The sequence below is a fragment of the Piliocolobus tephrosceles genome, chromosome 9 (assembly GCF_002776525.5).
Source record: "Piliocolobus tephrosceles isolate RC106 chromosome 9, ASM277652v3, whole genome shotgun sequence".
Taxonomy (NCBI): Eukaryota; Metazoa; Chordata; class Mammalia; order Primates; family Cercopithecidae; genus Piliocolobus; species Piliocolobus tephrosceles.
The window spans coordinates 116,723,575-116,749,818 of NC_045442.1; the positions used below are offsets into that span (position 1 = coordinate 116,723,575).

General features: G+C 42.3%; 1 protein-coding gene and 1 long non-coding RNA gene across 2 annotated transcripts in view; both read left to right on the forward strand.

Annotated features, from left to right (window-relative positions):
• Positions 1–26,244, forward strand: part of FAM107B (family with sequence similarity 107 member B) — a 257,812-nt gene that overhangs the window by 116,934 nt on the left and 114,634 nt on the right. The window lies entirely within an intron of this gene.
• LOC111549926 lies at positions 21,670–25,303 on the forward strand. Its single transcript, XR_002733873.1, has 3 exons — positions 21,670–21,803; positions 22,476–22,623; positions 25,253–25,303. It is a non-coding gene; the product is annotated as an uncharacterized LOC111549926 (long non-coding RNA).

Here is a 26,244-nt window from a genome sequence, read left to right on the forward strand (position 1 = left end):
TGAAATGTGTTTGAAAAATGTTGGCTTCAATTTGCCATTCCTTTTAAACCATACATTGCTTTAGAAACAGGCCAAGTATTTTTGAATGCTGAAACAACTTTCCAATTTGTGCACCATTCCAGAAGACCTTGTGAAATCCTTATTCTCTTTTAGGTTGCACTCAACCTGTGCTGCCAGGGCCTCAAAGATTACACTGCTTGGTCATAAGAGGGGAGAATCCTGTAAGTTGGAGGCAGTTGGTTACAAATGATTTCATCAGAACACCCTCTTTTTGCTAAAGGTCATCTAGAACTGAGGGGAGCCCAGTACATTTTCCGAGTTGGCTGTCTGTGTCATCTGCATTTAGTCAAGTTTCATTTCCTGTGGTTTGTAAATTTCTTAAGTGTGAAGTAACGAACCCCAAACAGTTAAAATTCTTTACCTAAAAATGGATGCAATGAGGAAAAAAATAGGTATTTTTGTAACTTCTATGGGGAAGTGAGACTGGGGTTCCACTGAGCAGTTCCTTGTTGCTGTGCACACGAGGCCAGCCCCTCTGCGGGAAGGTCCATGACACTTGGAGTTCAGATCTCCTTGCTGGGCATCTCAGGAGGTGACAAAATGAGACCCATTTTCTGACAATTCAGACAAAGTGTCTGCTTTTACTTTCATGTCGTGGGAGAACAGTCAACAGTGCAGTTTCCACCAGAACCCACTATTTATCTCAGTCACACACCTCTCTAATTTTGTACAAGAGTTGTTTATCTTCCATACAGATTTTTCTGAGTCTTTGGCCACAGATGAACAGAAAACCGTTGAGATAGGAAGGTGAGAAAAAAAAGAAGGGAAACTTATCCTGAGTTTGCTTTCTTTCCATTCCCTTAACCTTAGGGCAGACAGTTTTTTTGTTTGTTTGTTTGTTTTGTTTTGTTTTGTTTTGTTTTTGAGACGGAGTTTCTTTCTTTCACCTAGGCTGGAGTGAAGTGGAGCAATCTCAGTTCACTGCAACCTCTGCCCCTTCCCCTGCAGCAAGTCACCTGCCTCAGCCTCCGGAGTAGGTGGGACTACAGGTGCGTGCCACCATGCCCAGCTAATTTTTGTATTTGCAGTAGAGACAAGGTTTTGCCATGTTGGTGAGGCTGGTCTCTAACTCCTGACCTTAGGTGATCCACCCACCTCAGCCTCCCAAAGTGCTAGGATTACAGGTGTGAGCCACCGCGCCTGGCCAAGGTAGACAGTTTGAGGGTTCATGGGAGGCCTTTTATTACGGAAAATGCTACTGGGGGTAGTAGATGACTTTCAGTGAACACCTTGTCCCCAAACTCTTTATGGGACTTTTTGGTCAGCAGAGCTCCTTCTGTCGGGTCTGTTTTCAATGAGAGCTTCCTTGACCTCTTTCTGCAAAACTGCAACCTTTCCTTCAAGTCTTACTTCCTTGTGTGTTTTGGTTTTTGAAACCACTTGTCACTATCCACATTTTATATAATTCACTTGCTTTTTATCTATCTTCCCCTTCTGTAAGGTAGGCCTCATGAAGGCAGGGATGTTTGACCATTTTGTGTCCTGCTGCAAATATAATGAATGCCTAGGATGGAGCCTGACATATAGGAAGCACTCAATGAATATTTATTAAATGGGGAATGAATACTTGCTCTTTTCAATCTTGCTGAAGCAAGTAGATGCATCAATCACTTCTTGGCCTTTGGCTAAGATCAGGCGAAGCAGATGAATCAGAAACTGGATGTTACGTCTTTTTCTCTTTGTTTTCTGCCCCCAGCTCCTCGCACAATGCTTGGACTATGTAGGAACTGAAAAGTAATGGTTGTTTGGCTAAAGTATGCGTGTGTGAATGAATGATTGAGTCTGGTTTACAACGTGACTTTGATATAAAAACTGTTGTTGATTTGGGTACTTAACACATATAAAGCAAACCATGCTGCTCCGCAGAGAGTCAAAGATGAGTCAGACATGGGTCTTGCCTTCAAGATGCTAAATGTACTTCCTTTGTCCTGGGTTTACTTTCTTTCTGTTCCCTTAACCCTAGGACAGTCTGTGCGGTCACAGGAAGACTTTTCTTAGGGGAAATGCTCCTGAGGGTTGTAGATGATGACTTTCAGTGAAGACCTGGTCTCTAAACTCTTTTATGGGACTCAACTATCATAGCTTGCATTTTAGTCTAAAGAGTCTTACCATTTTGTCTCTATTTCGAATAATAGTAATTGGATTTTCATTGTCGTATAAATTCTTCTCAAGAAATGAAGGTTAGGCGAGTGCAGTGGCTCACGCCTGTAATCCCAGCACTTTCGGGGGCCGAAGTGGGTGGATCCCTTGAGCCCAGGAGTTGGAGACCAGCTTGAGCAACATAACAAAACCCCAACCTACAAAAAAAGAGAAAACATTAGCCAGGCGTGGTGGTGTGTGGCTGCAGTCTCAACTACTTGGGAGGCTAAAGTGGGAGGATCTCTTGAGTCTGGGCTGCCAAGACTGCAGTGAGCTGGGATTGTGCCACTGCACTCCAGACTGGGTGACAGAGTGAGACCAGATTCAAAAAAAAAAGAAAAAAAAAAGTGAAGGTGGCAACATGCTTGTTGCTGGAGGTTTATTAGAGGAACACAGACATGCAAGTGATACGTTCCCTGTTCCAAGAACTTAAAACACCAGTGAACAGGAGGCCATGGGCTTTAATATATATTAACGAAAAGAAAATGTTTCTAGAACACACTTACAGATCTTGCATTATTAAGTGTAAGTAGGAGAAAGTTGGTTGGTTTTCCATCTAGGTTCTAGATTTTTTTCCACCTGTTAAGTCCGTCGAAATTGCCCTAGAATCCAAGGAGATGTTTCTCTGGTGACCAGGGTGGGGTGGGGATTTGTCTTTGGGGAGGTGGGGATTTGGGGCTGGAGGTGTCTGTCTTTGGGAGGGTAAAGCCAGCAGTGGTATGCTCCGGGTCTGAAGTGAAGTGAAGGGAGACTTCCTGGCCTGCCTATTCAAGATGTACCAATCTGCGTCCAGTCCTCTGCCATTTTGCCTTGAGAAGGTGTCAGGCTAATGAGATAGGATTTCCAAGTACTCAGCACCCTCCTAGGCCGAATCTGTCAAGTGATGTTACCACCCAGGGTTTGAAAACCCTGGCATTCATCCTCCTCAGAGTCATTGGAGAGCAATCTGTGCTTTCTCCTCTCTACATGGGCAGAGAGCAAATTGCTTCCAGATTTTTCTGTTTAGAAAATTTAACAGACCATTTATTGTTCATAAATGAGAAAATACAAAAATACATAAAGTGAATGTTTGATTTAGTCCTCTGTATGCAAAGTAAGCCTGATGTGTTGTTGATGGACTGGGCGCATGTGCCTTAAAGGGGAGCTGAGCTGCACCTGTGCACCAAGCTGTTCAGCCTTGACATTGTGCCCGCCCATCCATGGGACACCTCAGTAGTCTATTTAGTATTACTTATTCTTCTCCATCCAATCCTATGTCTTCATAACACAGTGGGAATGGAGACATGGAACTTTCCAGAAGTTTACCCAGGTTGCAAGGTGAACCAGTTATCGGTTACCAGGAATGAAATTTTCAGTGTGCACAAATTGCAGCAGAATTGCCTAATTTTTTGTGTGTGCCACAAAATGCGTTTCTACACTCTTTCACTTTCTTTTAATACTTGTTTGTTTAAAATTTAATGTTGGCCCTTTGTAAAAATTCCTTAGAGGAGGAGGAATTCTGAAGGTGACATTAATATCCAAAATCAGAAGTAAAGTGATGGTCTTTAAATGTTTCCATCCTGAAGGAATCTCTTTACCCACTTCTTACTCTTACTTCCTTCCCCCACATAGGAATAAAAAGATGAACTTGTATATTGCATGCCAGGGACCCGAATGTCCAATCACCTGTCTCCTTGGAGTGCACCTCTCTTTCCATTCTGATGACGTGGAAGGTGGAAATTGTCATCTAGAAATTTCAACTGATGGTCACAAAGACTCCCAAGAGAGAAAATCCAAAGTTTTCAAATCTCAAAGATGGTTGTTGTTGGCATTGTTTTTGCTATTTATCCATGTTTTCCTGAAAACCTTTAAATGAAGTGAAATTTTGACCCTGGAAGTTCCCTGTGAAGTCAGCCTCTTTTTTTTTTTTTTTTGAGACCGAGTCTCGCTCTGTTGCCCAGGCTGGAGTGCAGTGGCCGGATCTCAGCTCACTGCAAGCTCCGCCTCCCAGGTTTATGCCATTCTCCTGCCTCAGCCTCCGGAGTAGCTGGGACTACAGGCGCCCGCCACCTCGCCCGGCTAGTTTTTTGTATTTTTTAGTAGAGACGGGGTTTCACCAGTTAGCCAGGATGGTCTCGATTTCCTGACCTCGTGATCCGCCCGTCTCGGCCTCCCAAAGTGCTGGGATTACAGGCTTGAGCCACCGCGCCCGGCCAAGTCAGCCTCTTTATGGCCCCGCATGCCCCACACTCTGGTTCAGGGTGGTGTAGGAGCCACCATACCTTGCTCTACTCCTCAGTATTTCCTGGTAAATCAGTTGCTGCTCCAGAATTTGTATCTAGGAGGAGCACAGGGGCCAGAACAGGTTGAAAAGACATTAAAGGACTTGTCCTGAAGTTTTTCCTGCACAGCACTTTATGGAAGATGAGAAAATATCAATTGTTTGTATCAAGGATGGGGAGGAGGAGCTGATGGAGTTGGAGTGCATGGCTGACACTCAGCACCCAGCCCCTCTCCCCTTGCCCTTCACTTCAGTGCCTGTGACCCCACTTCTGGCACCTGCATGCCTTTCTGTAAAGGCTTCCTCTTACCCCAGAACCTGCCTCAGTCCTCTGAGGAGTAACTGTCACCCAATCCCTGATCAGACTTTGTGAATAAATACCGCAGCTCACTTGCCCTCGGGTAGGTAGCTGTGGAGCTGGCTCCCAGGGATCCCCAGGAGGGTTAAGTCCCAGCCCCTACAGGAGTAGCAGCTGCATAAATCCTGTGGCGGCTACTTTCCCTCCCCTGTCTCGGCTACCCACCTCTCCTCCTGTTCCCTTCACATATGAACTGCTTCCCCCTGAATCCCTGTCTCAGGGTCTGCTTCTAAGGGAACCTGAACTAAGAGAGAGTCCCTTGGCACAATCACCGTATTGAATGCAACCATAACATATTTTAAAACATTTGTGCCAGGTCCTCGGGAGGCTGAGGCAGGAGAATCACTTGAACCCGGGAGGCGGAGGTTGCAGTGAGCCAAGATTGTGCCACTGCACTCCAGCCTGGGTGACAGAGAAAGACTCCATCTCAAAACAAAACAAAGCAAAACAAAACAAAACAACATTTGTGAGCCCGACTGAGATAGCAGAAAAAAAAAAAAAAAAGAAAAGAAAACCTATCAAAAATAATTAAAGCACTAAATGCAAACTATCTTCTTTGACTACTTACTACCTGCTATGGTTTGGATGTTTGTCCCCTCCAAATCTCATGTTGAAATTTGATCCCAGTGTTGGAGGTGGGGACTAAAGGGAGGTGTTTTGGTCATAAGTGCAGATCCTTCTTCATGAATGGCTTAGTGTCAATCTTGATGGATTGAGGGAGCTCGCACGCTTAGGTCCCATGGGATCTGATTGTTGAAGAATCTGGCACCTCCTTTTCTCTCTTGCATCCTCTCTCAACATGTAATGTCTGCACATGCCAGCTCCCCTTTTGCCTCAGATGCTGGTGCCATGCTTGTATAGCCTGCAGAACCATGAGTCAAATAAACCTCTTTCCTTTAGGAATTACCCAGCCTCAGGTATTTCTTTATAGCAATGTAAAATGGACTAAGACACTACCCCACTGACTGGTCAAAATGGTAGCATTCTCAAGCTTCTTAAAATTCCTTTTCTGAACACAGTTTTCTGACCTTTTCTGAACACAGTGTTCTATCCTATGCATCCATTGAGGGCACTTCATGATTAGTGAAAGGGAAGGGGATTTTTTCACCTTGAAGTTGGCTATGGTAAAGCATATCTACTTAGTTGCTGCCGTATTTCAACTCAACTTGAACGTGCTTATTTGAGCGTAAGAATGGCTTTAAATCATAAAATCATTTATTTTTGAATTACCCAATGTGGGCCAAAACATTTGGATTAACTGCTGTTTGGTTCTGTGTGAAATGGAATACATAATCAGATATTTTGTTTTGAGCCTTAAAAAAACAACAGCTAAGAAAAGAGTCTTAAAGGAAACTAGCTAAGATCACCTCTGGTTTCTTATCCTTCACCACAGATAAATGATGAAAGCAAGAGATAATCAAATGCAGCAGCAGTATGTTAATAAAGACCTTTCTCCAATGAATTATGGCTTTCATTAATGAATTAATACGTAGCTATAATTAATAATTAGAGTTAATATGTAGCCTATGTTCCACACAGATATTCAGAAAATAGGAAGTAATTCTGAAGACCTTAAAGGTGATTTCAACTGCTTATGACTGATATTACAACCAGAGCAAACTCAGCTGTAGATGTGTTTTTGTGACTTGCAAATTTTTTGAAAATTGGTTGCCAATGTTTAAAAACTGGAAAATTTCATGTAAAAAACTAGGTTCCAATTTCTCTTGAGAAATTGTAAGAACTAGCCAAACCAGGCCTGCATTCCTAAGCAGTGAAAAAAAAAAAAAAAAAAAAACAACCGGAGTTGCCTTTTTAGCTGGTACCTCCCTATCCTGCCTGGCCCCTGCAGGCATTTGGGGTTTAAATGCCAGGCTTATGACGTTAGAAGAAATATGAGATAAAAGGAAGAAACACAAACAAATAATAAACCTTACAGTTTTCAGGCAAGAAGAAACTCTTCCTTGCATATTTACGGTTGTGTGGACAGTGTTGTGTTTTTGCTTGGTTGTCGGAAATCTCTTCTTTGACTGTGGTCTGAGGAGCAGGTAAGAGCGTGTGGGGTCATTGCTATGGAAACAGGAGAAAACACTAGCATCAAGCTTGTGGGTGTTAACCTCACCCAGTGATCTTGACACGATTCCCTGAAGTTTCCTGCAGTTACATTTTACTGTGTATAAGCAGCTAATACTATACTATTTAGGGGCTTTTTGTGATTTCAATAATGAATAATTACAAAATATTTTGCAACTCTGAAGATTGCCACCAGGAAATGGAACCACACAGACGGCTGTGGCTGCACAGCTAGAAATAACAGCTCTGGCTTGCACCATGATGGCACAGGTGTTTGGAGTTCTCAGGAAAATTTCCAGAACCATGGGCTTTTCTCCCAGAGCTCTTCCTTGAAAGGGGAACTGAGAGGCCGCTGTGTGCTCCTGAGAGGCTGGAGTGAAGAACAGCTTCTGCTCTTGCTCAGCAAGGCTGGTGATGTGAAATTGCCTTTCAGAACATTTGCCTGCCTGGCTGTGTGCCTGGCACCTTTTAGTTAGTCTTTGATCAAGCATGACTCCAGTGTGCATAGTAATCATGGAAATTTTCAGCTTTCCTCTCCAAGGAGAAAATGATAAAAGGAACAAACTTTCCTTGGCTTTTTCTGAGCCATGGAAACAGAACAGTTCTAAGACTCAAAAAGTCAGGGCACATGTTGCAAAGGCCTGATTCTAGTATTTGGCCTTAATTGTAAATACCGTGGCAATGGTCCATTTGGTCACAAGTTTAATTTGTCCATGTATTCATTAAGCATTTATGGAGCCTTCCCTCTACTCAGGGATTGCGAGTTTTCTCTTCTTGGTTTTGTGTTCAGCCAAGGCCAGTTATGAAGCCGCACCCTGATGGCCATGTTTCTAGAAGTCGATGCATCACATTTTTTTCTGTGCCTGAATTCGTTTCACAACTGCCGTGCTCCAAGTGGGCTCATAGTATGTGGTTTCTCCCAACAACCTGAAAAGTCTTAAAGAAGATGGATAATTGCATTAACTCCTTCAGGTGACTATAACTTTCTCAGCCTCCTACCAATTCTAATCCATTGGTGGTGTCCTGAGTTAATCTGGTCCAGCTGCCATATTTGATTTTAGCACATTCAGGGCTGTATTATCTTAATTGGTCTTTTCTCACAACTGAACACAAAACTTCTGGTATCCACGTTACCCTTGATACTATGGCAATAACAATAGCTAACATTTTCTAAGTAGTGTTCTTGCAATGCATAACGTGCCGTGCTAAGTGCTTTACATGGATTTTTTACTTAATCCTCTTAACAGCCCTAGAAAGTAGTACTATATTTTCTCCCCTTTGCAGATAAGAAAACTCAAGCTTTAAAAGTTAATTTAACCAAGGTCACATGGCAAGAAAGAGCTGGAGCCAGGACTCAGTCCAGGCCTGGTTGAGTCCAAACCCCTATACCTTTCGTCATTTCCACAACTCTGCGAAAACCAATATGTATCTGGACAGAGTTGAGAATTTCTCTCTATAGCGGGAGTGTTGATTTTGTATCTTTCTGACTTAGTGAGTTTATCAGCAGGGATCTGGGATCCGGTGTTCTTTAGAAAGCCTAATCCTCCTGATTTCTGTCAGGAAGGAGCTCTGCGGGAGGGTAAGCTCAAGGAATTTTCCCTGTGCATAGAAAGTCATTCTTTGATTGAGATGAAGTATAGAAATGAGAGTCACTGCTTTTTTTTTTTTTTTGACATTTGAAGTTGAATATCTGTTTTAAATCTGACTTCACTCCACCAAATATTATGTTTAAGTCTGGTAGAATCAAAGACAACAAACATCCCTTGAACTTGGCCCTTCTCTCTGACTGTACAACTTCTGTTTACAGTGCTACCATCCACCCTGGCTTCAAGCTTCAAGGTCGCGTTGGATTCCTTCTTTCCACTTCACCTCTGTATGAATCTTATTGAGTTCATTTGCTGTATTTCTCATACCTATTCCAGATTTTCCAGTCTTGGTATCACACTCTGGTTTGGGTTATTATTCTCTTACACCCAAGCCGTTTTCATTATCTCCTAACTTGTCTTTCTGTGTCCAGGCTTTACCTGTTCTTATAAACCCTACACGCCACTGTCAGAGTATCTATTCACCTATTAAAATCCCACCTAGACGTGAGGGTACAAGTCAAATTCTACAGTCTCAAGGAAGTCAATAAGTACCCATGAAAAAAGTAATCTCTCCAGTCCCCTTCTTATGGCTCATAATTTATGGTTATGTGTGGATCTATCTGTTCTGTTTTGTTTTTTTGAGATGAAGTTTCCTTCTTGTTGCACAGGCTGGAGTGCAATGGCACAATCTCGGCTCACTGCAACCTCCACTTCCCGGGTTCAAGCAATTTTGCCTCAGCCTCCCGAGTAGCTGGGATTACAGGCATGCACCACCACACCTGGCTAATTTTGTATTTTTAGTTTTATATTTTTAGTAGAGACAGGGTTTCTCCATATTGGTCAGGCTGGTCTCGAACTGCTGACCTCAGGTGATCTGCCCTCCTCGGCCTCCCAAAGTGCTGGGATTATAGACATGAGCCACTGCCCCAAGCCATGTGTGGATATATCTTATCTCACATGGCAGAGATGGCCAGATATTTATCCAATATTCATATACTTTAGCCAGAGAATCCTAATATTGTCAAGTGCAGTTATAGCCCAAGCTCTAAAATGACATTTCCCAGCCTCCTTATAGATAGGGCTGGCCAATGATATACTAGCTGAAGTTGTCAAGTGTCTTGATTTGGTTCCCCCAGAAGTAGATCCTGAGACAAGGATTCTAGTACGGCTTGCTTAATTTGGAGGTTGTCTCAGGAAGTATCAGTAGTATAAAGAGGCCAATAAAGCATTGCTTATTAGGAACAGAATCACTTTTGGTGACTGGAGTTTCATCCTACTGGGGAACTCTGGGATGTAGCTCAGACGCTAGAAGTTTCCTTCACTATCGTTAACACTTAACACTGAACTTATTCTAAAATTGGAGTAGAGTGCATTGTAAGGGTAAGAGCAAGGGAATATGGTTGAGTTTTTAAAAAATATTATTTTCACTTTTACTGTGAGCATATACGACTTCTTGAAATTTAGTGATATAACAAAATAGAAAAAAGCCAATTATTTAATGCTGTGTAGAAAGAAGTAGGATATAAAATTGTTTACCATACCTGTAAGTACAGAACACAACAACTGATGCATAGTTTTAGGGAATGGAGGAACTAAACCAGAATGCTCACAATGCGTATGCAGTAAGTATTCGTTACTCTTAAATAAGTATTGAGAGGCCGGGCACGGTGGCTTATGCCTGTAATCCCAGCACTTTGGGAGGCCGGGGTGGGAGAATTACCTGAGGTCAGGAGTTTGAGACCAGCCTGGCCAACATGGTAAAACCCCATCTCTACTAAAAATACAAAAATGAGCCGGGCGTGGTGGTGGGTACCTGTAATCCCAGCTACTAGGGAAGCTGAGGTGGGAGAATTGCTTGAACCTGGGAGGGAGATCATTGTGCCCTGCATTCCTGCACTCCAGCCTAGGCGACAGTGCAAGACTCCATGGGAAAAAAAAAAAAAAAAAAAAAAGGAGAAAATCAGAGTTAAGAATGAATTCATTTATTTTCCAAATTTTCTGTAATGAGCTTCTACAACCTTCCTAATGAAAAAAAAAATAAAAAACTGTATACAAATAAGAATGATTTTACAACCCAAAACAATAATGCGGGTGAAGAGGCTTTCATGCTTTTGCTAGGAAGACTTTGAATGTAGCACTGACAACAGTGGGGCTCCTGGACAGCTTCTTCCAGAGAGTACGTCCTTCCTCCTTCTTGCTGTCTGGAACATTGACAGGATATTATGGCAGCCACCTTGGACTAGGTGTTGACCCAAGAGATGAAACTATGTGTTAAGGATACTGGAGGAAATGCACAGGAGATGCCTGCACCTCTAATGACCAAAGAGCAGCAATACTAACCCTTCACTGCCTGCCCACTGGCCCTCATTATGTGTAACAGTCAAACAATGTGCCAATGAAAAGAATCAAACTCCATAAAAAAATTTGAAGAGATGTATTCTGAGCCAAATATGAGTGACCATGGCCTGTGACACAGCTCCAGGAGATCCTAAGAACATGTGCCCAGGTGGTCAGACTACAGCTTGGTTTTAAACATTTTAAGGAAACGTAAGACGTAAATTAATACATGTAAGATGTACATTGGTTCAGTCTGGAAAAGGTGGGACAATTCGAAGTAGGCGGGTTTCCGGGTCACAGGTGGATTCAAAGATTTTCTGCTTAGCAAGTGGTTGAAAGTGTTAAGTTATTATCTAAAGATATGGAATCCATAGAAGGGAGTGTCTGGGTTAAGATAAGGAACTGTGGAGACTAAGATTCTTATTATGTAGATGAAGCCTCCAGATAGCAGGCTTCAGAGAGACTAGATGGTAAATGTTTCTTAACAGACTTTAAAATGTGCCAGACTCTTAGTTAATTCTCTCCTAGATCAGAAAAAAGACCTGGAAAGGGAAGAGGAGTCTCTGTAAAATATAGGTTTTCCTCACAAGAGACAGCTTTGCAGTGCCATTTCAAAATGTATCAAAGAAATATATTTTGGGATAAAATATTTTTATTTCTTTCAGGTCCTGCTGTCTGTCAGGTTGTTATCTTATTGCCACACAGAGCCTGTTTGGTCAGTCTTACGGTCTCTGTTTTAACGCCAATGCTAGTCAGCTGTGCCTGAATTCCAACGAGAGCAATGTAAACTGAGGCGTGTCTGATCATGCATTCCCATCATGGCCTGAATTGGTGTTTCAGGCTTATTTTAGAATGCCCTTGGCTGAGAGGAGGGGTTCATTCAGTTGGTTGTGGGGCTTAGAATTTTTTATTTGGTTTACAAATGAAACTTACCATTTTGTTTATACTGCCGTTATTTGTGTTACCATTATTTGTAGACAAACCTCATCCTCATTTGTGTTTCTGAATCAGGAAGCTTCTTTGGGTGCATGGTCTCTGTGTCTTTCTTACTCTCTATCATAGCATCCATGCAGTGCACATAGAACCAAGTCCTTGATAAATATTTGTGGAATGAAGAAGCTGAATTCCACCAACTTGGAGAATGGTGTGGAAAGCACTGGGCTAGATGACATGGGTTCTGAAGATGAAAAGAACAGCATCTCATTCTCAAAGAACTGATAATAAAATTGCATGTGGGTTGTGGGTGTGTCACTATTTGCCACCAACGCACCTGGGTGGGGTCAGACAGAAGGTGCCTGTCTTCTGTGTCTCAATAAAACACAAGATGCCCATTCACTTCTGGTTTTCTCCTGGTATCATTGGCTCTTTGGTGTCTGCTGGAAAAGCTGGGCTTTTCCCAGTGTTACCATGACGTCTGAGCTTTGAGAGCTATTTCTTTTCCCCTTGGAGCCTGAGAGAGATTATTCCAATGATATCTGAATAGCTTGAGTTTGCTGGGTATGAACACAGAGGAAGTGGTTCCCTAGCAACAGGCGCCTCTGAAAGCCTCTTAGCACTCAGTACTTCTCCGGGCTTTTTGTTTCCCCTTGTCCATGCTGCCTGTCAGCAAATGGCCAGAGTGATTGCACCTGCTCCGAATTAGGGCCGGTCAGTTCGACCCCAGCAGTTCAGTTTTACTAAGTCAAAGGGCTCTGTTCCTCTTTCGGTCAAGCTTCCTTGTGAGGCCTGGGGCCTATTTTGCTCCTGGTTAGACCATAATTACCTCAGATCACACTTCCTTCTTTGTTGTCTAGATCTGACCAGAAATGGAAAATACCGAAGTGACTGAGATCATTTTAATTGAATTAGTAAAAGAATACTTTCTTTTATGCACATCTTTTCAAATATGCTAAACCTCTTAAGAAAATGTTTTGTATCGCCTTTCTTTTTTTCCGCTAAAAATGGATTCTCACTCCATTCTTTCAGTTTTTCCGCAGACTTAACAAATTCTGCCTTCCTTAACTATGTCAGCATCCCAATACATATTTGAATATATGAGTTGGTTGGAGCAATATTAGAGGGTGTTTCCCACATTGCCTTGGGGTCTAGAGACAGCCCTTACTGAGGGCGTTTGGTCATTGCTACAGACCATGGCATATAACTCTGAGATGAGTCCAGAATTGTTGACTGCAAATACCTTGTTTCATTTTCAAACAGCAATCCATATTACTGTTTGAATTAGCAATCTTTTTTTTTTTTCTTTGAGACGGAGTCTAACTTTGTCACCCAGGTTAGAATGCGGTCGTGTGATCTCAGCTCCTCTGCAACCTCTGCCTCCCAGGTTCAAGTGATTCTTCCTGCCCCAGCCTCCCGAGTACCTGGCATCCACCACCATGCCTGGCTAATTTTTTTGCACTTTTTTTTAGTAGAGATGGGGTTTCACCATGTTGGTCAGGCTGGTCTTGAACTCCTGACCTCAAGTGATCCGCCCACCTTTGCCTCCCAAAGTGCTGGGATTTACAGGCTTGAGCCACCCCACGTGGCCTGAATTAGCAATTTTATAGGAGATGCTTATACGTCTCTGCCTACCAGTTGGCTAGTATCAATTTGTGGCACTGAAAATCTGGCCAGACTGTGGTGATGAATGACAGTAATTATAATGACTAAATTGTAATTGAGCCTAACAGCTCCCAGAATCCTTCTCTGTACCTTTTAAAATATTTTCTTTCCTTCATTCATTCAACCAACAAATATTCGTAATTGTAATTGAGTGTCTGCTATGTGGAAGACATTCTGTTATGTCTTGTGGGAAAAACATGAATGGCCCATCTTAGGAAGATCTCCATTTCAAAGAGGAGAAAATGGAATGTCAATCAGTACAACCTCTATGAAAAACAGTATGGAGAGCTCTCAAGGAACTAAGAGTAGATCTACCACTTGATCTACCCAGATCTACCCAGCAGTGGGACTGCTGGGTACCCACCCAAAGGAAAAGAAGTCATTATATCAACACCTTGCACTCATCTGTGTATCGCAGCACAATTTACAATTGCAAAGACATGCGATCAACCTAAGTGCCCATCAAGCAAGGAGCGGATAAAGAAAATGTGGCATATATATACTGTGGAATACCCCTCAGCTATAAAAAAGAATAAAATATCTTTTGCAGCAACGTTATTGGAGCTGGAGGCCATTATCCTAAGTGAAGTAACTCAGGAATGGAAAACCAAATACTACATGTTCTCACTCCTAAACGGAAGCTAAACGATGGGCATGCAGAGTGGCACAGTGGACACTGGAGACTCAGGAGGTGGGAGGGTGGAGGGGGGTGAGGAATAAAAACTTACCTATTAGGTACAATGTACACTATTCGGGTGACAGGTACACTGAAAGCCCAGACTCCACCACTATATAATTCATCCATGTCACCAAAAACCACTTATACCTATAAAGCTATTGAAATAAAAAAAATTTTAAAAACTGGGTAAGATGTGTACACATGTAACTAATGACTGTCAAGCAAGATCACAGCCTAAAGAAAGATAAGCCATGCATTACAGACAATCTGTTTAATCCCCTCTTCCCCGAGAGGGCAGTGGTGGAGTTTTAGGGTGATCCACCTTGCAGAGTGATCAACTGGAGAGGAGGAAGGAGAGCTGAGAAGGTTGTGTCTGTTCTGCAGATAAATCGAGGGCTTGTTTCCAACACTATTAGTCCGATTCTTACTGTTAACCTTTCCGTTCATTAAAATAACAAAGCAGTAAAATCCCCTCTGTGTCGTGATATTCATTTCCACCCAATGGGTTATTTTTAATCAATGTTAAGAGCTTGACATGTGTCAGCCAAAGTGACGTGTAACAGAAATCAGGGAGAAAATTTATCTGGGAGCTGGGAATAGTAAAAAAATAATAAATCCTATTTAGGGGAAATTGGAATTGCCACTGTTTGTCTCATTTTCCTCCCAGGCATTATTTTCCACTTGTAAATGAGAAAGGAAGAAAAATACGTCTCAGTAGCCAAGCCCTCTGGGAGCGAGGTTCTCCCTTTAGCAGCCACATCCCCCTACAAGCTGAGAAGTCTCTCCAGGGTCCTGTGCTCAGTTACAATCACGGTCACGGTGAACCAGAAAGAATGAGTTATAAATGAATGGAGGTGTGGGGGCGAGAAAGGACCATCTAAATCAGACAGCCACGGCGTGTTCTTTTGCAGGCTTGCTTAGACGAATGGGAAGCGGAAACCTAAAAGCCGTTCTTGATGTATACAGGTGACAAGCCCTTGGGGATCATTTCAGACTTACTAAACTAGCCACTGCCTTCTGTGCAGCTGACACCTCTGGAAGATTTATGAAGTGGAGAATGGGAGACAGGCAATAAAGGAGCTTTTTGTAGCCAAATAAGTGATTTGCACCGTTGGGCAGAAAGGACAGTCAGGTCCTGCCCATGAAAAGAATCACATTTCTCCAGCAGCATGTCCTGAATCACAAGGCTGGGGCCCTGTTGTAACTAAGTGGTTCCTCAGGCATAGTTCCCTCTCCCCACCACACTCAGTATTTTCCATTTTGAATCAAATCACGCACAAGAAAGATAATGGCTGATTATTATTTTTAGAATCCTGGAAACGGATTCCCCATGACACTTGGTGAGCAGGTAGACACCAGGCTTTGACTCCTATGCCCATTCACACAAAGTAAGGAAATTAATATTTATTGAGTGCCCACTAGACCAGACATGCTTTGTATATCCATTCTTAGAATTAGGAGGCAATTTATTTCCTGCTTTGTGTAGCTGGTCATGAAGATGATGGGACAGAGGAAGCATCTAGGAAAGACCTCTCCTGTCTGATGCACAAAAAGGAGGAAGGTTTTTGTGTGTTGTAGTAAGCACACTCATCCCAATACCTGCATTTGTATAGCATTGTTCATAATGCTTTCACGATCATTTTGTTTAGACCCGTCATTAAAATGCCTTGACATAGATGGGACAGATAGAATTTTCACTTTATGGGTAAAGAAATTGAGTCATAGAGAAATTAAGTGATATGTTAATGTCATATGGCAAATGAGAAGCAAAACCAAGATGAGATGTTCACATTTTCTGAGTTCCAGTGCAGAGGAGAACATCAGACATATCTGTATTATTTATTTCTGTTAGTGTACGAATGTACATGGTGTAATGTGTCTTAGCAGGGCAGGCAGCATACGCATGAAAGAACAACATGGGCCGTGCTGGATGCAAATCCCAGCTCAACCTCTGGTTTGTTGTTTGATTTTGGGAAATGTCTTTATCTGTAAAATAGATAGAAATAGATAAATGACCTACCTCATCAGCTAGGTGTGAAGATAACACAATGTAATGTATGGAATATACAACACCGGGTATAGTAAAGGGTTAGAGAATTAAATGAGAACAGTGCCTGGAACATAGTAAGTGTTTGATAAATGTTAGCCATCATCATTGTTATTGTATTATCGTAAATTTTCAATAAATGTTGGTCTCTTCCCCCACGATTCTACTATCTTACTGCAATAACAGGATTACGTATACAGAGTGAGAGAGAATAAGAATACAAAGACACAGAGGAAATATCCTTCATTCTTACTCTTGATCTCTCCTTCTCATTACTGGTATCACTAGGCAATTTCTAAGTAAGTAATACAATAGCAGCTATAAAAATTCTTGGACAGCTGTTTCCTTATGTCTTTGCCCAAAGTGATGTTGTTGAAACTGCCTTCTTGAGGAATTATTTCCTAAAAGCCTGCAGTTGTTGTGGAGTACTAAAATCATGTACCTGAGGGTCTGTGCATGATTAGTTTTATGTGTAACTTGTGTGGGCCTTGGGGTGCCAAGACATTTGGTCAGACATTATTCTGAGTATGTCAGTGAGGATGTTTCTGGATGAGATTAAATTTGAGTTAGTTTGCTGCATGAAACAGACTGACAGCAGTGGCTCACGCCTGTAATCCCAGCACTTTGGGAGGCCAAGGCAGGCAGATCACTTGAGGTCAGGGGTTCAAGACCAGCCTGGCCACCATGGTAAAACCCTGTCTCTACTGAAAATACAAAAATCATCCCAGTGTGGTGGCATGTACCTGTAGTCCCATCTACTCGGGAGGCTGAGGCACAAGAATCACTTGAACCCAGGAGGCATAGATTGCAGTGAACCAAGATCACATTACTGTACTCCAGCCCGGGTGACAGAGTGAGACTCTGTCTCAAAAAAACAAAAACAAAAACAAAAACAAAAAACAACAAACAAACAAAAACCAGACTGACCTCCCTAATATGCTGACCTCCCTAATATGGGTCTTTGCCCGAAGACCTGAATAAAGCAAAAAGGCTAAGTAAGAGGGAATTCCTCCTGCCTGACTGCTTGAGCTGGGATGCTTGTCTTTTCTAGCCTTCAGACTTAGACTAACATTGGTTCTTCTTGCGTTTTAAGCCTGCCAGCTTTTGAACCGAAATTATGCCATCAGCTCCACTGAGTCTCCAGCTCACTAATTGTAGATCTTGGGAATTCTCATCCTCTATAATCACATGAGCCAATTCCTTTTAATAAAACTATCTACCTACCTATCTCCAATCAGTTCTGTTCCTCTGGAGAAACCTAATACAAAGTTTGGACCCAAGTAGTGGAGTGCTGCTGTAACGAATACTTAAAAATGTGGAAGTGGTTTTGGAATTGGGTAATGGGTAGAGGCTGGAAGAATTTGGGGGTGCACACTAAAAATATGAACATTAAGGGCAATTCTGGCAAGGTCTCAGACATGAGGATTGTGTTACTGGAAAATGGAGGAAAGATGATTCTTTTCATAAAGTAACACAGAACTTGGGTGAACTGTGTTCTAGTATTTTGTGAAAGACAGAATGTGTGAGTGATAGAAATGGATATTTACCTGAGGAGCTTTCTAAGCAAAGCATTGAAGGAGTGACTTGGTTCCTCCTGATTGCTTATAGAGAAATGTGGGAAAGAAACATTAATTGAAGAAGGAATTATTAAGCCAAATAAAACAAGAACTTGCAGACTTGGAAAATACTTCATCTATCCATATTGCAAAAGAACACACCAAGGCCAAACTATCACTTGATAGTGTTTATAGGGTTATATGAGCAGAAACACTGCCAGTTTGAACTGAAGGGGATGGAGACATAACAAAATGAAGGAAGGCTATTGGAAGTCTTGGATTTCACTGGATGAGAATGTAGAGTTACTTGGAACATGCACTATTCTCCCAGAAGAGAAAAAAATGATGCTGAAGTTGATTCAGAGCTCCTCGGGGCCAGGGCCTTGGTTTCAACCACCAGAAAGCCCATACCTGAAGCTTTGCTAGAGGACCATCCAGTGGAGCCTTGGGGACACAACCTTCTGACAAGACCCAGGGTCTACAAGAACCACAGGGGCAGGACCCCTGCCTGGAGTCATTGGGGTGATGCTGCCACCCCAGTGAGCCTGGAAGATGTGACATTGAGCCAAGGAGGATAATTCCTGAGCCTTAAGATCTAATGGGATTTGCCTTGCTAGGTTTTGGACTTGCTTGGGGTCTGTCACCCCTTTCTTTCTTCTGAGTTCTCCCTTTGGAATGGGAACATTTATCTTACGCCTGTCCCAATGTTGCATTTTGGCAGTGTGTAATTTGTCTGGTTCCACAAGTTCACACTTGGAGAGGAATTTTGCTTCACAATAAATTGTACCTCAAATTCCACTCATACCTGATTTAGATGATATTTAAAAGAGACTTTGGACTTTAGACATTACAATTGGTGCTGGAACAAGTTAAGACTCTTGGAGCTGTTGAGATGAAATGAATATATTTTGCATACAAGAAGGATATGAATTTGGGGAGCCAGGGATATAATGCTATAAATTGAATTATGTCTCCCTCTTGCTGCATCACAAATTCATATGTTGAAGCCCTAATCCTCAATGTGATGGTATTTGGTGATAGGGAATTTGGGAGATTTAAAAGATTCCCAATTAGGTTCAGATGAGGTGATGATGTTGGGTGATGTGAGTAGTACCCTTAGAAGAAGAGACATCAGTGAGCTTCCTCCCTCTGTCTTTCATTCTTTGTCATGTGAGAACACAACAAGAAGGTGGCCATCTACAAGTCAAGAAGTGAGTCCTCACCTTAACCTGACTATATTGGCACCGAGATCTTGCACTTCCAGCCTCTAGAACTCTGAGAAAATGAATTTCTGTTGTTTCAGTCACCCAGACTATGGGATTTTGTTATGGCAGCCTGAGCTAAGAGAGCCAGTCATTTGAAACTAGCCTAACTTGGTTTTGCATCTATTCTAATAGATGTCTAATCCAAGTACAGAGCTCAGTGCAGCAAACCAATGTTGGCTCAAATTAATCAGAAATCTCATGTGCCAGAGGACCCCAAAATGCATTTTATCTATTTATCTGTCAAAATTGGTACTTAATATGTAGCTTGGAAATTGTAGCTGTTAGAAATGGAAATTACCACCTTAGTTATCATATCTACCTAAGAAGAAACTACAGAAGCTGGTAGGGCTTTGTTGATAATCAATTACATTATTTAAGCAAACACATTTGGTGAAAGCACATTTTCCCCTTCTGCTAAAGCTGCTAGGAAGAAAAGCAAAGTAATCTCTTCATTTGTGAGACAAAAGAACATTCACCTAGCAGGACATTATAGAGCCACCATAAATCCTTTGAGTCCAAGCCAATTTGGAAGTGGAAACCATAGATAATTATGCTAGGTTAAGGGGGAAACAATTAAATCTAGATTAAAACTTCTTTAAAGCAATTTTTTTTCTTTAAAAAAAGGAGAAAAGGTGAGAATTGGGCAGTCCCCTTGAAGAAAAGGAAACTGCCAATATCCTTTGGGAGTGTTCTGTCTCTTCTGGACACTAGCACAAGAATAATTAACTAGCTGTGTGACCATGAACAGTTTGACTATTTTGCTGATCTGGGCCTCAGTTTCCTTATCATTAAATTAAGGGGTTGAGATGCACCATCAGTCATTCTAGTTTTCAAATTCTGTGATATTAACTAGGATTTATGCAAGGTGATTTCCTAGGGAATCCAGCAGACAAAAAGAAAATCCATTGGTTTTATTTCACTTGCAGGAAAGCACCTCTTTATTATCCAGTATTTGCCACTCAGCTAGGTCACCTTGGGCTCATCTCAGAGCTCTATTGGTCCAGGGTTGACCAGTTCTCTGCTTTGTTTCCAAGAGAACTCAAGCAGATGGGAACCTTCCTCAAGAGATGTGGATCCAAAGAGTGTTTACTTTGGATATGCTAAAGTGATCGATGGAGGCATAGAGAAAAAACAGCTGATCACCTTCTACCATTCTGAAGAAATCATTCATTTGTGCACCCATTCATTTCACTGGCACTCACTGAGAGGCAGCATAGCGTGGGGTTAATGGTTCAGGCTCTGTATTCAGAAGTCCTGGGTTCAAATTCTGGTTCCATCACATATGCTTCGTGGCCTTGAGCAAGATGTCTAATTGCTCTGTTCATTCATCTATAGTCCTCATCTCAAAGGCTGGTTGTGAGGGTTAAATGAATTACTAAATGCAAAATATCTATAGCAATGCCCAGCTCATAGAAATTATTCAATGATTAGTGTGGATTACTATGACCAAGCTCTGTATTATTAACAGATACAGATGGGATCTCTGAGAGATGTCGCTATGGACAAGATCAGCATCAGCATACGAAGAAGGAAGGGGTGGCAGTGAGGGTGAATTTCATGGAGGACACAATTTCAGCTGAGTCTTAAAGTTAAGATAAGCCTTTGTTAGACAAAGAAGGAAGGTCACTCCAGGTAGTAGCAGCAGTGTTAGCTGAAGGAGGAAGGTGCAAGTTATGCTTAGATTCAGATGACTATGCTGTGTGTGGCTGGACTATAGGAGAAAGGGAAAGCAAGGTGGGAGATGAGGCTGGAAGAGTAAGTAAGGTCATGGAGGGCTCCAAGATGGGGGCAGTCTATGCTCCGTGGAAGCCATTAGAGGTGTTTTAAGCTGGGCAATACCATAACCAGGAAGCTCTCAGGTTTCCAGCTCTCAGGCTGGAATTGGAATGATAAGGGAAGTCAAGGAAGAGGATTGAACTCAAATCCAGGGTCTGGTGGATCTTGGAGGCAGTCTTAAGAGGAATGAGAAATCTTGTTAATTTTTGCTTGTGTCATGATTCCCAGCCCCATGTCACTTCTTTATACTAGATTTCCTGACTAGTCCCACATTTGCTGAACCAAAAGTCAGGCAGCTTTTCAAATCTGAGTCACAATCTTTTAAAAGGGATTTAACACTTGCTATATGGAAAGCACTGTACCCAGAACAGGCACAAAGATGTAAAGCATGGTGCCACCTAACCCTAAGGTTGCTGGTCTTGTTTGAGTTCAGAGGAGAAAGAGCTGTCTTTGGCTTTGTTAGTCAGAGAAAGCTGCCTGGAGGAAGTTGTCTTTGAGCTGGATGTTTAAAGGTAGGTACTATTATTATTAGTAGTACTATTTTTGGAGACAGGGTGTTGTTCTGTCACCCAGGCTGGAGTGCAGTGGTGCCATCACTGCTCACTGCATCCTTGACCTCTCAGGCTCAAACAGTCCTCCCACCTCAGCCCCCCAAATAGCTTGGACTACAGGTGGGGTATGACACTATGCCTGGCAAATTTTTAAATTTTTTGTAGAGATGGGGTCTCACTATGTTACTCAGACTGGTCTCGAAATCCTGGACTCAAGCAATCCTCCCACCTCAGCCTCCCAAAGTGCTAAGATTACAGGTGTGAGCCACTGTGCCTGGACAAAGTAGGTGAAATGTTGGTAGACAGAGAACACTCTAGAAGGAAGTAACCACGTGAGCAAAGTTGAGGAAATGAGAATGCAAAAGGAAGGGCACTGAAAAGAAAGTAGTGCAACATGTGAACATGAGACGGTGAGAGCCTAAACTAGGGGTATATTGGCTGCAGCATGGCAAAAGGAGAAGCTGATGTGAGAAGAATTGTAAGGAAGAAGAAAGAGCTCTTGGTCACTAACTGGATAAGGGGTGAGTGAAGGTGAACACTGGGAAATGATTAGGAAATAATCCCTCTGAAAGGCAGGCAAAAATAGGTAGCAGGGATTTTGGAAAGTAAGGTGCTTAATGTCAAGATAAGACCTCCAAAAGAAAACTATTTCTAAGAGGCAGCGAAAAATGTGGATTGGCATTTTGAGAAAAAGTTAGCATTTGAGATAAAGTTGAGTCTCAAACTTAAAGGCTACATGCCAACATTGGGAGTAGGTGGATTTTCTGGAGAACAGAAAATTCATTCAAAGAGAAGAGAGCATAATGCTTCTACTTTGACTGGAAACCTTTAAGGTGTTCTACCATTTCTAGCAATATGGAGGACTTTATGACATGAAACTTACCCAGCTTACAGCAGAAAAAAGAAAAACCTAACTAGGCTGTACACAACATAAGATTTTTGTAAATCCATAGCTAATTGTTAAAGAAAATAATAGAAATTCCCAGGGACCAAAAACAAAGAAGAAACTGAAAACCAGAGTAATAATTTTATAAATTACTATTATCACTGCTCTTGAGGCAGGTCTTAGCAATCTTTGGCCTTGGGTTTGGTGACCATCTGACTTGGGAGAGTATGTTAGTTACCTTTGGCTATGTAACATATTACCACAGACTTAGTGACAAAAAACACAACATATATTTATGATGTTCCAGTTTCTGTGGGTCAAGAGGCTAAGCATGGCACCACTAGGTTGTCTGCTTGGGGTCTCAAATGACTGCAATCAAGGTGTCTGCTAGGCTGAGGTCTCCACTGGAGAAGAATCCACTCTTGTCGGCAGAATTCAGTTCTTCGCAGGTGTAGGTAAGATTGAAAGTGTCTGTTTTTTTTTTTTCCTGGTTGTCACCCAGGAGGCCACCCTTAGTGCCACATGGGCATCCTAATATACACCACCCCAACATGTCAGCTCGCTTTGTCAAAGCCAGGAAGGGAGTGAGAGCCTCCAGCAAGATGAATAAAATCATCTTGGAATCATGTCCATCCTGTCACCCTTGCCGTCTTTGTTTGTTTGTTTGTTTTGAGACAGGGTCTTGCTCTGTTACCCAGACTGGGGTGCAGTAGTGTGATCACAGCTCGTTGCAGCCTCAGCCTCACAGGCTAAAGCCATCCTCTGACCTCAGCCTCCTAAGTAGCTGGGACTACAGGCACCACAAAAAGTTAGTCACCACACCTGGCTAATTTTTGTATTTTTTGTAGGGATAGGTTTGGCCATATTGCCCAGGCTGGTCTCGAACTCCTGGGCTCAAGTAATCCACCTGCCTGAACCTCCTAAAGTGCTGGGATTACAGGCGTGAGCCACTGCGGCTGGTCTCATATTCTATTGGTTAGAGTCAAGTTACAGGTCCTGCCTATACTCAAGAGGAGGATATTATTCAAGGGCATGAACACCAGGAGGTAGGGATCGTGGGAGCCACCCCAAAAATTAGACTGCCACAGGGAAAGGCCTGGGTGCTAGGAGAGGCATGGTGTTAGAAATAAGACCCTCGTGAAACCAAGATCTTGAGGAATGACACCCTTGTTAAAAGGGAGACAGTGATGAAGCTTGTCTGTCTCGGCATGCGTGCTCAGGAGGAAAAATGTCTCCCCTGAGAACTCATAATCACAGGTTATACAATGCATGGGTTTGAGATTTAAGTTTACCTGTAGAGTACAATGACTTCCTAAATTGAAGAATGAACATACAAAACATCCTAGATCAGTAAATCCTCCAGGACATCTGGCAAAAACAAATGCACAACCTCTTTGGAAAGATATGCCCACAATCCTTTGGAAGGATACCTGCAGATAAAGCGGCATGGGCCATTCACTCGAGCAATTCCAAATTATAAACCCTGAGAGGAGCCGAGCCATAATGAGTTGGAGTTCAAGGCTATAGCAGCAGGATTCAACCTCCAAGAACTTGACTCAGTAGAGAGCAATACACATTATGGGCTGATTTCTCTTCATACCCACTCCCCCACTCCCCCTAAAATTCACATGTTGAGCCCTAACCCCAGTACTTCACCATGTAACTGTGTTTGGAGATGGACCTTTAGAGAAGAGATGAGGTTAAAATCAGGCTGTTAGAGTGGACCATAATCCAATATTACTGGTGTCCTCAGAAAAAGAGAATATTTGGACACACAAGATATATAGTGTTCAATACTTTGCTTTTCTACTGAAATCTGATTCCTTGGTTCTTATTCTAAAATGTAACATCATTACCTTGAGTTACTAAATAGTTCATATGCTATAACCCCCAAAAGGAGTTAGAGATATGTAGAGAATAGGCAGAATGTTTATATTTAGTTAAATGGGCACATAGAAGTAGACATTTCTCTCTCTCTTTCTCTCACTTGCTCTCTCTCTGTCACACACTCCTGGGATTGTTATTGGCTTTTTTTTTTTTCTCTCTCTTTTAACTCCTTTGTAAAAGAGACACACTATGGCAAAACCCTGAGTGCTTATCTACCCTATTCTGATTGGGCATAGGATGCCACTATTGTGTATGGGGATTAACTGGTGAAGGTAGCTAGTTTTGAAGCCAAAGGAGCATTGAAGAAGTAGTTGTGCTCCAGGAATTTCAAAGTGTGTTGTATGAAACTTGGAACACATTTTCTCATAGAAGCAATAAGGTAAGTTATGGTATTATTTCTAGATTGGTGTAAAGACTACTGAGTTCATCGTGCACCTGACTGTACATGAGCTATCATTTATCACAGTGTTTCAGTGGAAAACACATTCCGGCCAGGCATGGTGGCTCACGCCTGTAATCCCAACACTGTGGGAGGCCGAGGCGGGTGGAATCACTTGAGGTCAGGAGTTCGAGACCATCCTGGCCAACATAGTGAAACCCCGTCTCTAATAAAAATACAAAAATTAGCCAGGCATGGTGGCAGGCACCTGTAATCCAAGCTACTCAAGAGGCTGAGGCAGGAGAATTGCTTAAACCCAGGAGGTGGAGGTTTCAGTGAGCTGAGATCACGCCGCTGTACTCCAACCTGGGAACAGAACGAGACTGTGTCTCAAAAAAAAAAAAAAAAAAAAGTAAGAAAAACACATTCCAAGTTCCAACCAGGGCGATTTGAAACCTCTTCTTAGAGCAGAACTAAGGATGTGTGCAACTGACATTTTGAATAGAGTAGAACTCCGTGGTGTGGGGCTGTCTCTTATAGTGAAAAAAGGGATATCCCTGCCATATCCTAATCACACACTGGAGGGTCACTGGCAGAGGGGATTGATTTTTTTCGTTGTTGTTTTAATAGGTAATGAACAATAGCTAAAATCTCCATTTAGTTCTTTTAGCCTTAGGTGGGCTGCTTGAAATCTAATGGTTGCAAGCAAAGTTTAGGGGTCATCTAAGCATTTGGGCAGAGTTCCTGCAGAGAATTTAGGGCTTCCTGGTTTCTTGCTCTAGTTCTTCTTCTGCATATTTCTCCTCTTCCTTTTCCAGCTGCCATGGCCCCTGACTGAGCCCCACCCTAGTTCTTCAGGCCAAGAAGACTGAGGTTTGTTCCTTTCTTTTTCTTTCCCTCCCACTTTCCTACCCTCCCTCCCTCCTCCCCCCCTTCCTTCCTTCCTTCCTTCCTTCCTTCCTTTTTTTTTCTTTTCTTTTTTTTTTTGAGACAGGTTCTCTCTCTGTTGCCCAGGCTGGATCGCAGTGGCGCAATCTCAGCTCACTGCAGCCTCTGCCTCCTCCCTGCAGACCCTCCCTGCTCCAGTTTCTGCCTGCTTTTGGTCACTCGGGTAGTTGGTTTGGGTTTTATTTATTTATTTTTTTGTTTTGTTTTGTTTTTTTAAGCTGGCAGTTGTTTTCTGTGGGAGAGTTAATTTCATCATTACTGGAAGCAGAATTTCATCAACTTTCCCTCCATTTACTCCCATCCTCTTGAAAACCTATTTCCATGTGAACAAACCCAGCTTTGCCTGCCTGTTTTCCAAAATTTGGACACCAAGCATATATTTTGAAATTTTTTATTTATGGTCTCAATCTCCTGACCTCGTGATCCACCCGCCTCGGCCTCCCAAGGTGCTGGGATTACAGGTGTGAGCCACTGCTCCTGACCTGAAATCTTAAAAGTGATTTCATATCATTTTAAAAATCAATAACAATGTCCTAAAAGCATAACTCAATTAGGGGCAAAACATCACAGTCTATTTTATAGCACTATGGAAATCCTGCATGAAATGTTACTGTGTCCTTTCGCTTTAGAGCATGTGAGTTGAGGCTTGGTCATTGCAACTTGTTTTATCTCTTCCCTAAGTCCTTTTTATGCTCCACAAAGTGATGTAATGATTGACCAGAAAAAGAAACATTTGAAATTTCTTGCTATATGGGAAGCAAAAGAAATATGAGATTAATTTTGAAAACCAGGTGTCTGTTGAATCAATATCTTCTCTAGCTGCCTTATGAAAAAAAGTTGTCAGGTTGCAGATTGGAAAATT